Genomic DNA, 11,549 nt, shown 5'->3' on the forward strand with positions numbered 1-11,549 from the left:
CAACAGACAACACACCTCCCAGCCCAACAATGAACAATATCAAACAGCAAAACAGCTGGGATGAGCCCACTCCTGCTCCCAGAACATGCTGCCAAGCTCTCATTTAATCCTTGCTCAGCTTTTCCTCCCCTTCATCCCTGTACTCCCTATTTTCAGTCTCTGCAACAGCCACAAGGTCACTCCATCCTTCCCTGGCAGGGACAGGTCATTTCTGGCTGCTGCTGCTTCCTGATGTCTTCATTCTTCCTTTCTACCCCCTGGATCATGCACATGAGCTAAGCACAGGGGATTTTTGAAGCCATGGAGAAAAGCAGTCCTCCTCCAGCACCAAGAATATTCAGTGTATTTTGAGAGATAAAAGTTTCCTCTTGGCCGTCTCATCTGAAAAACTGTTTTATCCCACACTCCCATCATACATAATTAATGAAACTGCATTAATGAACATATCTTGACAACCTCCATGTAAGAAAGCAAAGTATTAATCACCTGAGTAGGGTACAGTGAAGATGAGGAATAGAAGAACTGAGAGATCTGGGAATATATTTATTAATTAAGCCACTGAGAAGCAGATATGTAGGAAGATTTATTTATTTTGTGACCCAGCACTTGCAGAGATCAGTAAGACACTAGCTCTTAACTTGCTTATCTGCCTTTGAAAAATCTGAGAGGCTCCTCTCTGAATCTCAAATGTTTTTGGAAAGAGACTTAACTGATGAATCCAAAGGCACAGTGGTGGTGTCTCCAAGTCCCAAGTTAGTGCTCGAACCACCAGGAATTCCTGGCATTGGGAAGTCTGCTGGATCCCATACTTTAAATTCCAGGGATACAACAGGGCATGGAGAGGATGTTTCTTTTAAACCCATCCCGTAGAAAAAGAGTATGTAGGTTTGACTGACTGGTGTAATTCTCTACAGACAAATCCAAATTGACAGAGTTCTTACCCCAGATCATCCCCATCCAGCTGCAGTATCTGTTCATCAAAACAACTGCTCAGAAACTCCAGAGAACGGGAGGCAGAGAGCCCAGAGGGAGCAGGCTATGACAGGTCAGGCACAGGATATTCCTCCGTGGTGAATACTCCTCCAGCAAGTTCTGCACATGCTGCAGAACTCCAGGAGGGATTGCTATGGTTTATTTTGTATTACAAGTTTTCGTTTCTATTTTCAGAGCTAGCACAGAAACATGATTCTTTTATTGATGCTTAAGTTGAGAGGGTTTATATTGCAAGGTGACAACCTCTACTGAAAGGCTGTCATACACGTGACAGAGAGAGAGTGATCTCCTTCATGTGGGAGGTGCAGGGCTTTGGGAAAGGCAGTGTTTGCTGCTATTGGCAGGTACCCCTTCCTCATCTCCCTCTAAAGGAAAACCACACATCACTCTGCAGAGAAAAGAGGCCTCTTGATTTCTTTCAGATGCCAAACCAATAATTGGCATTTGTTCTTCATAGTGAATATTTATTCTTCTACCTCAGAGCCTTGCCAGTCATTAGGGCCTCAGCATGATGCACATCCTGCACACACCAGGCAGCAATTTCACCTTTATGTGTGACCTCAGGTGAGGGTGTGAAAGAATAAGGAAAAATCAGCACACGTATTGTTCAGCCCCTGAAGTGCAGAAAAACATTTGCCATTTTCAGTGGGCTTATTCAAGTTTCTCACCTGGATGTGGTTCCCACTGCACTATCCCAGACTCCCAGTGGTGCACACACACAGCCTCAGCTGCTGACAAACTCCACATCATCTCATATCAGTTCACTGTTGCAACAAGGATGATCTGTATTCCCTGAACAAAATCTATGAACTCGCTGCAAAGTTCTTACAGCCCATTTCCAGAAAAGTACCAGTGTACCATACAACACACAACAATGTTAACAGCAAAGAGATATCTACAAAAAATGAAAAGTAGGATTCAAATGAAAGGGAGCACCCAGCAAAAAAAGGAGGCAGTTTATGTTTCTAACAAACTTAAAGATAAATGGGCATAAACAGAGAACACAAGGAGCCATGCACAGCTTGTTTGTGTGTGGAATTAGCTGACTGTGTATTGCATAAATCTCAGAGTAAATGAGATACACCAGGGAGCTCTTGGATGCTCTTTACTAGTAGTAAATCAGCTACTTTTCATTATTTCCCACTGATGCTGTTACTGGAAGTGTATTCAGCTAATTTTTAAACAAAGTACTTTCTGTACCCTAGTGGCAAACAACTGATTAAATGAAGAGATAGCCTACCCAGAAGATTTGCATCTATCTAACAGCACCTCAAGTCATATAATTATGCTTTGTAACACCACTGCGAAGGGCTTGAACTAAAATTTCCCAAAGACAGGGATAGTAATTGCCCCAACATGAGGTTCTTAATTTATTTTTTAGTGTCACTCATGATCCCCCCTAGGGGTGTTGTGATGCCTGAAGGTCCCCTCAGTCTCCAAAACAGAAGCAAGTTTAACTTTAGCCTTTTGCACAGTATTTTGTTTACTGATACGAACATGTTTTGTGCAGGGGTTTTTTTTCTCTTCCCTCCCAAATCTGTGTGCATGAAACCAAGGGTAGAACCAGAGTGATGTCCCACGAGTCATCATTGCTTCATCCTTACAGTGAGATGCAGCAAACCCACAAACAAACTGACAATTACACCCCTGGCACCCGCTTTTCCATCCCAGCCCACCAGTTCCACAGCACAGGTCCTTGCTTCTGGACCTGCAGAGCCATGAAAATTCCACATCCACAAAGGACCCACTTCTGTGCTTCCTCCCAGGAGCACTGGGGGTAAGACAACAGCTCCAAACCTGCAGGAGGATGATGGCAGGCAGGCTAGGCAAGCTGTGACTGCTCTGCAACAAGCTTAAACATTACACTTATGTGACAGCTATTTGGGAGAGGGAAGCATTACTAGTCATGGCTTGGATTAGAGACAGGAAAAAAGGGAAACAAATATGACTTGGAGTAGAAAATAATTTGGCTTGTGGCACTTATTTTACAGCATTTATCGATGATGGTTCAAAACCATTTGTTTCTAACGCCTGCACATCCTCTAAGATGTGGCCAGTTAAGATGGTAAATAAGCTCTGTAGTAATTAAGTCTCCCCTGCTCCACCAAACACTTTGAGCACTGCAAGACGACTGAGGAGTCAGCTTCCAGCCTCTGCCTCAAATTTGCTGCCTCATCCATCCAAAACCACCTGGCCTCAAGCATGGGAGAAGGAGAGAAAGAAATCTTGAACTCCCAGCTGGACAATATTCCTAATGTGGACAAAGTCCAAATAATTGCATTCCTCATGCTCAATTACATTCATTTGCTACATGCTAAACAAATGAGAATCCTACATACACAGACATACATAGGAAACCTCTTGCAAAACAGATCCAAGGACTGCCTAACAATTAAGCTCCCTCCTCCTTCCTAGCTCCCATAAACTGCTCTGTCTCTGACCAACCCAAAATTACAATGGCTAAGGTGTCCAGAAACAGGAACCCCCTCCAAAGTATGTTTGTCCTGGGGGGGATGAGACAGATGATATTTCTTCCAGCCTTTCTTCAAATCTCTCCTGCCAGGGAGTTCTCCTGGGCTGCAGCCAGCTAAACCCTTGGAAGAGGGGGAATGTCCTTTCCAGACTCCCTAACAGGATAGTCCCAGTGCTCAGCAACAAAGTGGTGCAGGGGTTGTTAAGGGTTAGCACTTTTCCCCTGTTAGGAGAAAAATAAGGAGCAAACCAGGCTGAAGCTCTATTCCACCACATGAACCTAATGTTTGCCCAGAGCTCATGATAAAACCAACTTCCATTAAAAAAACAGAACAAGCAAACAAACAATAAACCCTCCACAACAATAAAACCCACAACATTAAGTGCACAAACGTTCTCCAGCAGTCTGCCACACCAGAATTGGCATGTGCATGGTCTCCAGGGATTGATGCTTGTACATCACTGATGATGCAGCTCAGAGGTGCAGAGTGAAGCCACAGAGAGGAACCACTCAGAGAACGAACCAAAGGCACAATAGGCAGCACATCCACGTGGCTCCTTCCCCCAAGAAACTGCCAAAGCTTATAGGACATCATGGGGAGAGCAGAGACACTTTATTCAGGATTCCCTGAATTGTCTGCAGGATTTGTCACTGCACATATACCTTGTTCTTGTCTCTCCTCAGGCACCCATCCCTGGCCACTGCTGGGGGAGAGGCTTCTGAGCCAGGTGAATCACCCGGTGCAATTCCCCGTTCTTGCATTCCTGTCGCTACTGAAGAAAATGGCCAAACTTTAGCTGTTTTTAATAATTCTGGTCTTAGTTCCATTTAACTTGTTTAGAAAGTCAAAGTTTATAAGGCAAGCTACAACAAGTTTGGCACACAGCTTGCAAAGCGAGGATCACCATCACCATCAGCTTACCTAACGAAACTGTAGCCGTGGAAAGGGGTTTTAACCCTTTAAGTGCAGTGGAAATAAGATGCACAGCTACATGGTCGTCTTTCATGACAGGAAGAAAGAGACAAGTTTATTCAGAAACACACTTGGTTTTATAGCATGACTCACAATTCCAAGAGTAGAGAAAAGGTGATTGGTTCAGAGAGAAGACACCCCAATCCCAGGGCCCGGTCACACACTAGAACAGGTGTTCTATCTTGTTATTAATTCCTTTTTATTTTGACCAAGTTATCGCCCTGGGAGAAATTCTCCCAAGCCTTGATCTGAACCAGCTAATCGGCTGGGAACAGAGCTGAAAAGCTCCAGCCTGGAATATTTTTCAGGCTGTAATTTTCTTACTTTCTCAATATGTGCCCCACAGGAAACACCAATCAAATTAAAACACACACACATCATATAGAGAGATAGATAGGTAGATTAGATAGATAGATAGATAGATAGATAGATAGATAGATAGATAGACAGATATGGAGGGAGAATCTCATTTCTACTAATAGACAGAATTCTCCTTGGGATTTGTCCTCAGTCACAGCTGAATCTTGGGAGGAAGCAGTCAGGATCTGCAGTATTGTTGAACATTTTCATGCAGTGGGATGCCAATCTCCACTATCCTTAATATAATGTCATCCTCTTGGCTTTCAGCTGTGTTTTCTCTTGGCTTAAAATTAAAATTGAGGAAATAAAATAGTAGAACCTTCTCTGGGGCTTTTTAAAGGTGGTGTCCTATTCCAGGGGTTGGACCTGAGCAAACACCAGAGCATCTCATCATTCTCTGTAACACCACAAGTGAGAACTGAAGTGATGCCAAGGGCTGTGGCCTGCCAGCTCCTGAAGCAAAGCTGCAGCCTGGGGAGAACCACCTCATGAATTTAGGATGTGTGTACCAAATGGATCTCTGAAAGCACAGCAACCCCCACCACCACCACTCCCAGCAAACCTGTCAGACAAAACTTCCCTTCACATTTGAGCTGGAATTTAGCCAGAGAAAAGAATGAATTAATCTCATTTCTTGTTGTTTGAGTAGACAGAGACACTGGTGATACCTGGCAGGTCAAATGTGCCTGCCCTGCCTGCTCCTGTGTCCCAGGAACCAGCTGTAGAGACAAGATGTTTCGCTCAGATCGTTCTCAAGTAATTACCAAGACTCTCCTGTTTACCCTGGTGGAAACACCAGTACGTGGAACGTGCACCTCTGTTTTACCTGCACTGGCAAAAACACACAGCGGAGATCAAGAGATTAAAGAGAAAGCTTTTTCAGCATTCTGGCTAGCTGCTCTGGAAACCCTAGGAATTCAGGAGCAAGGATGTGCATAGACAGGCCTGGAGCACTTCAAGCAGCTGTTGGCTTTGCCAGATCACCTCCTTCTTTCAGCTTCTTTCTTCCACCAAGCCAAGAGTGAGGACAAGACATTGTCAGCCTCCTTTAAAAAAGAGGTGATTAAATTAAAAACAATATGGTTATCCTACCACAGAGCAGCCCTTCAACAAGCACAACTCTTGAAAGCCAGTGCTGCAAATGGGGAATTGAGGGAATTGGGATTCTTGACTTGAGTTAGGAGGGGCCCTTCCCTCACCCACCAGCAGATTCTCTTCAAAACTGTGAGCTGACACATCATTTTCAGCATCATTTCATCCTATGAGCAGTGCCTGGATCAGCCTTGCCACACACAGTTGTTTGCAGACCTGCTCTACTTCCAGTTATCCCCAGGGGATCACAGAGCCCTGGTTTTGGTGTAGCATAGGTTTACAGTCCCCAATACCTACCCAGTAGCAGTTGGGTCTACTAGAAGTACTTAAGATTTACATAGAATCATAGAATAATTTAGGTTGGAAGGGATCTTAAAGATCATTCAGTTCAGTCCCATCCTGCCATGGGCAGGGACACCTTCCACTGTCCCAGCTTGCTCAGAGCCCCATCCAGCCTGGTCTTGGACACTGCCAGAGATGGGGCAGCCACAGCTTCTCTGGGAAACCTGTGCCAAGGCCTCACCACCCTCACAGGGAACAATTTCTTTCATGCCTGGATTCAAGGTGGAGATTTCCTTTTGATTTTTCATGTGCCTGTTGTGTGCTGGTGAGGCAGAGCTGCTGTGCTCACCCTGCCTGTTGTGGGGCCAGCACTAATGTGTATCAAAAAGACACAGATTTATACAAAACCAAAAATGCAGTCAACCAAACGAGCTGGACTGCAGCCCTTCTGTACACAGGTGGGGGAAGAAAAGGAAAGCACAGGAACTTCTGTAAAAGCACAAAGGGAATTCTTACAAGATGATTTCTGAAGCACAAAATCTAGCTTACTCTTACAAGGTGTTTTGCTCCCTGGTATTACTGAAATCTGTGTATACTTACAAAGAAAATATTTTCTTCCAGCTGAAGCCCAAGCTGCCTCTGGATTGAAGTCACAGAAGTACAGATGAGGATGTGGCCTCTCCTGTACCACTGCAATATTTGACTCTTCCAGACTGCCCATTTTTCCTATACTTTCTTACTGTATTTTCCATGGTCTCATCACTTGCCTGTTTTCCATCCTCTGTGACCACTGCAGTTTTCCTTCTCCACTCTGCTCCTGGGCTTGCTCCTGCACAGGCAAAACCAGCAGCCAGGCTGTGGCAGATCAAAAGGTCCGAGCTGTCAGTATTCAAACCAGCTGCACAGCAGATAAAAGCAGTTTGCCTGTGCTCTGCTCACTGCTCAGGCAAGGAAAGGCCATTTTCCCACGTAGCACTTCATGGCAAGAGCCCCTGACAACATGAATAACCCAGCAGAAAAACCTGAGCCCTCTTACAGCACCAGCTTCACTCTCTTTTGCCCTTCTCTAGTAAACCCCAGTTTGGATACTCCAGTGCAATAAAAATCGCTGGAGAAAAGAAGTCTTCGAGCATAAATCCAGCACAAAGCCTACAGCAGCATCTTAAGCTCTCAAAACAAAGGGTTTTTGCTTACAGGTGTCAAATTCCCAAGGACAAATATTCATCTCACTTTAATTTTCTGAGCTGTAATTTATCTACTGAAAACAGAGCTGGTTAATCCCCACGTGTATCAGCTCTTCAAAAAAATTGTTTTCCTCCTCCTTTTTTACAAGAACAACCAATACCAAGGATTTCAGGTTCAGTTTTTTCACCCATGATAAAAAACAAAGTCTCAGATCTGAAGACCATGAAGCTTTAAGGAAAGGTATTTGGTTTCAAACATTCCATCTAAGGCAACTCTTAAAAGCTTTCTGAGGGAGAACACCCAACACCAGTATTTTCCTTCCTTTGACACAGATAATCCCATGCAACCACAAATAAATATTTATTTTTCCCTCTTTTCAAGAGAGATGCCTCACATAGGAATGCCTTACAGAAACTGGGGGAAGGAGAGGGTTTAAGCACATCCTCCCAAGTTGACACTACCTTGGCGACCCCAGGACTCGAGCCCCTTGCTGTTCCTGGCAAAACAAGCAATTTACAATAACTCTTCCTTGCTTGAGGCCAAACTGGGCTGGGTTTTAGGGCTTGACCATCTAGGAAGAAAAATAAATTTTTATGTTGCCCTGGTCATCGAGTAAAATACTAAGGAGGTGTAGATTAAAAAAAAAATAATCATACTTTCAACAGAAATAAACCTTATCCATGACACACTCATCAAATATTTGTAACCACCCACCTCCAATGCCTCTCCACAGCCACTTAGGGCTTGCTGTTAAAACGTTCTGAGGGAGAGGACAAAAAAAAAAAAAAGAAAAGTTATCAGCAGGAATTCTGTTAATTGTCACCAAAAAGCTTTCACTAGATCATTTCCTGTGCCCTGGATCCAGCTGGAAGTGCTCTGTGTTGGGAAGGCCGGCACACAATCACCCAGCCCTGCCACTCACTGCCAGACAAACGGAGGAAACTGCAGCCTGTCATAAATCTGTCAGTCATGGACCAAATGGGCATCATGAGGGCTGGGCTCCTCTTCCCCCCAATTATCACTTGGCAGACACACAGAAACGGAGCTGGGAGATAAATGGCTTTTTTCAGTGGCCCCGTCCCACAAAATCAGATTAGAACCACAGAATGGCCTGGGTTGGAAGGGACCTTAAAAATCGTCTGGTTCCACCCCACCCTGCCATGGGCAGGGACACCTTCCACTATCCCAGGCTCCTCCAAGCCCTGTCCATCCTGTCCTTGGACACTTCCAGAGATGGGGCAGCCACAGCTTCTCTGGGCACCCTGTGCCAGGGCCTCACAGGGAACAATTTCTTCCATACATCTGGCCCAAACTCCCCTCTTTCCATTTGCATCCATTACTCCTTTTCCTGTCATTCCAGCTCCTGATACAGAGTCCCTCTCCATCTTCCTTGTGACTCACTTCAGATCCTGGAAGGTGCTGTGAGGTCTCCACACAACTTCTCCAGCTGAACAGCCCCAACTTCTCTCAGACCCAAAGCCAGAGCAGTGAAAGAGGCAGATCCATCGAGGAGTGGGATCAGAGGAAACTCGGGAGACCTGCCTGCAGTCCTGCTCTGTCACTGCTCTGCAGGGTGAGCTTAAAACACTTCTCTTTTAAAAAACAACAATCAACCAGCCACCAAAAAAAAACCCTCAACCAAAACCCCAAAAAACAAACCAACAAGAAATGCAAATCCTAGCAAAACCAAGACCAACCCTTCTCTTTAGGTGCTTTCAGTGGATGAGCTAAAGATAATGATGTCAAGCAGTATTAAGCTAATTTATTTAATGCAAGCTGATCATCGCTGTTTTGACATGTCCAGGCATATTTGAGAAATGGGAAAGTAGGTGGAAATAAACAAAGAAAACATTTGTGAGCTTCAATAACAGAAGAACTGTCCTAAGGTCCCTTTCTCCAAGCAGCTGGTTCTGAAAAATGTCAACATTTGACCAATGGCTTGGTGGCAATTACAGATCAACAGAGGTAAAGCCACAGTGACAACCAGTCCTGCAGTCAGCAGGGTAAATCCAGGGTCGGAAGGGAAATGGAGACACCAAGAGGCAAATGGCAGGAGCTACAAAGGAATTTGGGGAAAGCAGGGAGGCCTGGAGTCCCTCTGGGATGTGGGCAAGGGGACTCGGGGTCAGGGGTGGACAGAGAGACATGAGGAAAGCCCTTGGATGTGCAAAGAGTCCTTCAAGTAAATGTTGTGGATGCCAGAGGTTGCTAGGCAGGGACTGGGTGGCTGCCCAACAACAGGCACACCAACAAATAAATAATAAATAAATAAAAGCACTGAAATGCTTTGCTGGCTCCTGCCAAGGGCACCTCAGGCAAAGGCAGATGCCAGCAGCCAAGGCAGGATGGAGCCCAGCTCTGCTGGCTCCCCGTCCAGCACCCAGCCAGGAGGTCGAGGTGCCACTCTCACCCTGCTTTCAAAAGTGAACAACAGACAAAGCTGTTACCCGGGCAACTTTCAGAGCAGGGGCTGTTGCAAGAACAGACATTATGTATGCAAATAAAAGCATCCAGGCACAACAGCCTGGAAAAGGAAAAAAAAAAAAAAAAGAAAAAGAAAAAAGAAGAAAAAAATAGCCAGGCTAATATTTGCAGAAATAAGTGCCTGAAGTAAGGTTCCTAGATCCAGAGCTAGGACTTTAAATAGATAATTTAGTTTGCAGAAGCTCTGAAGGACTGCAAGAAAAGAGCTTGAACTTTTCCTAAAATCTTAGCTAGTTTATCAAATGTCTTATTACAGCAACACAAAACCTGCTGTTGAGACTGTGAAAACACAGCCCCACAAAAACCTCTGCTGTCCTTTATAAGAGCAGCTGCAAAGCTCAGCTCAAGACTTTTTGCATTATTTCATGCATAATTTCATTTCAGGCACATGCCATCTATACGAACTCAATGAGTTTGGTTTTCTCCATCCCCCAAGTTCAACACAATTTATAGCTCCCTCACTTTCCCTCTGTTAAACTCACTCAAATCCTTAAGAGCTGCCTTTCTACCCCTCTTTTTTTCTCCCTATTATACTGATAAGCCTGCATAAAAACCCTGGAGCATCTCAACATGAATCTGCACATACTTACCAGGGCCTTGGAGCAAGTCTCAACCCACTCTAAAATCTGACAAATTGCTTGTCTTTAATGCTCATATATTAAATATTTAGGGATTACTTTCAATCCCCTATCAAAGATCTGGCTTCATCACTGCTAAGTCATAAATTCCTGAAAGACATGAAAGCAGTCACAGCTGCCTCTCTGTAGAGGCCTCAATCTTTGCTTTCACACACAGGACAACACTTTCCCTGAGCTGTGGTTTTCTGGGCAACACTTAACTTTCACCTACAAAAGGACAATTGGCATAAACTGAAAAAAAAAACCAGAGGCAGAAAGTGAATCCCATTCATAACTCTGGGCAACCCATTCCAAAGGAAGCTGTAAACATTGTCAAGAGTGAATATAAACACTACTTTCACTGTAAGTATCAAAGAAACTCCTTTATTTTAAATTGATGCCATGCTTTCTTCCCCTCTTTTTGTTGCTCCTTTGCAACTGAGGCAGCCCAGCCTCAAGTGCTTTGCTGAGGATATGGATTTTTATTCTGCTCAAGTGCTTTCAGCAACAGCAGGAGCAGCTCGCCCAGACAACTCCTAGGGATGCTGAAAACAAGTGGCCTTTATACAAAACAGGTTTCCAGAGACTGACTTTCACCTCGGTGCTGTGAGGAAATAAACTTGTGCAATTGCAGCCTGTCCCCTCTAAGAACCCAGTCCTCTCCCCAGCCAGAAATGCCTGATCCCATTATTAGACAGTTTAGAGCATGTGGAGGGGGAGTTATCTTATGGATGCCTTGAAATTTATGTTATTTCAAGATTTTTTTGAGAACTAGAAGTTGGCTAAAGGACAGAAATTCAAAACCATGTCCCCACTGAGGGAGGGAAAAGCCAAAAGCAGCGCTGCTCAGCTCCTGGCTGCCCTTCCCCGTGGAAAATATAGCAGAGGGTGAAGCTGAGATCATTAAGTCATAAGTAAGGGAACTGAAGAAAAACTGAAAGAAACCAGACTCCATCAGCTGCCTCACTCAGACAGCAATTTGTTTAGTCAATTGCCAAAGTAAAACAAACATCGAAAGAAAAACATCTGGGAGGAGAAATTGGTGAGAGGGTTCTGGCTGTAAATTTCCTTCCTTTCCCCCATCAGTCAA

This window comes from Sturnus vulgaris, chromosome 5 (genome assembly GCF_052056855.1).
Source record: "Sturnus vulgaris isolate bStuVul1 chromosome 5, bStuVul1.hap1, whole genome shotgun sequence".
Lineage (NCBI taxonomy): Eukaryota > Metazoa > Chordata > Aves > Passeriformes > Sturnidae > Sturnus > Sturnus vulgaris.